Genomic DNA, 2,742 nt, shown 5'->3' with positions numbered 1-2,742 from the left:
AATTACTTTAAATCATAATTATTTTCGAATTGCCAAATAGAATTATAGGTATAGTTTAGTAGTAGCTAATCCAATTCCCTGTGGTTCGACCTCACTTCCGTGAGCTACTACTTGACTGCGTATACTTGCGTAGTGTTTATAATTATCGTAACAAGTTTTTGGCGCCGTTACTGCGGAATTGTATAAAGATTAATATTACATAAAATTAGACTAACTTCTACTTTTGTATATTTTTCTTGCTGAATTTCTAACCTTTCCCTTGCAAAACTATTTTTTTTTTATCTATTTCAGGTATTTCGAGTGCATACGCCGCCAAGGGCAAGCAGTTGTATTACCCGTTGACCCTGAAATCGAGAAAACTTGTAGGAGAAACCGAAAGAACAAGAGGTAAGAAAGATTTTTAGCAACTGGTGAAACATCAGAAATCATGGCTGCTAATGTGAATGCTAATGCTGCAAACAATGGAGGTAATAACGGTAATAATGGAGGTGTCGTTGAAGATCAAGCTAATGGTCGTAGCTTGAGAGATTACATCCTCCCTACTCTTACTGGAGTGGAGTCATGTATCAGGCCACCGGCAGTGGATGCTAATAACTTTGAAATCAAGCCTGCCATACTCCAGATGGTGCAGTCTTCAGTCCAGTTTGGTGGACTCCCTTCAGAAGATCCTAATCTGCATCTCTCGAACTTCATGGAACTGTGTGAGACTTTTAAACTCAATGGAGTTAGTGATGATGCCATTCGTCTGTGACTGTTTCCATTCTCACTCAGAGAACGAGCTAAGAGTTGGTCGAATTCCCTGCCACCCAACTCTATTGCCACTTGGAATGACTTAGCCATGAAATTTTTGTCAAAGTTCTTCCCTCCAGCAAAGTCAGCCAAGTTGCAAGGTGAAATCAACAACTTCTGTCAGCAAGACAATGAATCTCTCCATGAGTCTTGGGAGAGGTTTAAGGATCTCATCAGGAAGTGCCCTCATCATGGTATAGAGAAGTGGATGCTGGTTCACAACTTCTACAACGGGCTGGTTGGGAACACTAGAACTCTTATAGATGCAGCAGCTGGTGGAGCATTTATGAGAAAGAGTGCAAATGAGGCTTATGATCTGCTAGAAGAGATGGCCCTAAACAATCAGCAGTGGCCAACTAAAAGAAGTCAAACTAAGAAGGTCGCTGGTGTGCTAGAGGTTGATGCCATTACAAAGCTGACAGCTCAGGTTGAGGCCTTAATAAAGCTAATCGCAGGGCAAGTTAAATTAGCCCAAGTTGTTTGTGAGATATGTGGAGGTCCCCATCACTTTTCTGAGTGTCAGGCAGATGTGGATGATTTGCCAATGGATGAAGCAAAAGCCATTGGAAATTATTCGCAGAACAACAACAGCAGTTATGGGTTCAACCAAGGTGGTAACCAAAGGAAAAGTGGGTTCTATCAGCAAAGAAATCAGAACCGGACACAGAACCAACAATACACTCAGCAACAAAGCTCTAGTGGAAATTCTAGTTTGCAGATCGATTTATTGCTACAATTCATGACTGAAACTAGATCTTCCATTAAAGATTTGCAGACTCAAATGGGGCAGCTAGCGACCCAGGTAGCAACCCGTCCTCAAGGAAATTTGCCTAGTACAACTGAAGTTAATCCTAAGGAAAACTGTAAGGCAATTACCCTGAGGAGCGGTAAGAAATATGATGGGCCTGAGATGATACAACCAGCTAATGAAGAGATTAAAGTTCAACCAGAGCCAACCCCAACATCAACAGAAGAGAAGGTTACTGATAGCCCGGCACCACCACAACAGTCTCCACAATTCAGTATTGATCATCATGTAAAGATACCTTATCCTCAGAGACTCCATAAGACCAATCTAGACAAGCAGTTCACAAAAAGCCTAGAGGTCTTCAAAAGATTACACATCAACATTCCTTTTGCTGAAGCTTTAGAGCAGATGCCGAGTTATGTGAAGTTCATGAAGGAGATTCCGTATAAGAAGAGAAAAATGGAGGACTATGAAACGGTGGCTCTAACTGAATAGTGCAGCGCCATTCTGCAAAAGAAACTCCCTCCCAAACTCAAAGATCCAGGGAGTTTCACTATTCCTTGTACCATTGGGAGAATTCAATGAATAAATGCACTCTGTGACTTGGGAGCCAGCATTAATTTGATGGCTCTGTCTGTTTTTAGAAGATTGCAGTTGGGAGAAGCAAAGCCAACCACGGTAACTCTACAATTGGCGGATCGATGACTAGCTCATCCTAGAGGAGTCATTGAGGATGTGTTAGTCAAAGTTGACAAATTCATCTTTCCAGCTGACTTTATTGTTCTAGATATGGAAGAAGATAGCAATGTCCCAATCATACTTGGGAGACCATTCTTGGCAACTGGCCAAGCTTTGATCGATGTTCAGAAGGGTGAATTAAAGCTGAGAGTCCAAGGAGAAGAAGTGGTTTTTAATGTGTTAAAGGCGATGACTTACCTGAAGGCAAGTGATAATTGTTACTTTGTTTATTTGATTGATACAATTGTGAGTGAGAAGAAGTTGATAGATGACCCTTTAGAACTAAGTTTAATTGAAGATGATTTGACGGAGCTAGAGGAAAAAGAAGCAATGGGTTATGTTAAATGGCTTGATTCCTATGGGCCATTAAACAGAAAGTACTATGAAGAGTTGGGAGTAGAACCAAGAGAGCTTGCGCCATCTACTGAAAAACCTCCAGAGCTTGAGTTGAAGGTGCTCCCTAGTCA

General features: G+C 41.4%; 1 non-coding gene across 1 annotated transcript; it reads right to left on the bottom strand.

Annotated features, from left to right (window-relative positions):
• Positions 1 to 881: 881 nt before the first annotated feature.
• On the bottom strand, positions 882 to 987 carry LOC115711797 (small nucleolar RNA R71). Its single transcript, XR_004010670.1, has one exon. It is a non-coding gene; the product is annotated as a small nucleolar RNA R71 (small nucleolar RNA).
• Positions 988 to 2,742: the final 1,755 nt, after the last annotated feature.

The sequence above is a fragment of the Cannabis sativa genome, chromosome 3, assembly GCF_029168945.1.
Source record: "Cannabis sativa cultivar Pink pepper isolate KNU-18-1 chromosome 3, ASM2916894v1, whole genome shotgun sequence".
Classification (NCBI taxonomy): Eukaryota; Viridiplantae; Streptophyta; class Magnoliopsida; order Rosales; family Cannabaceae; genus Cannabis; species Cannabis sativa.
Note: the sequence above shows the minus strand (reverse complement) of the source record. Positions and strands in the feature narration are given on the sequence as shown.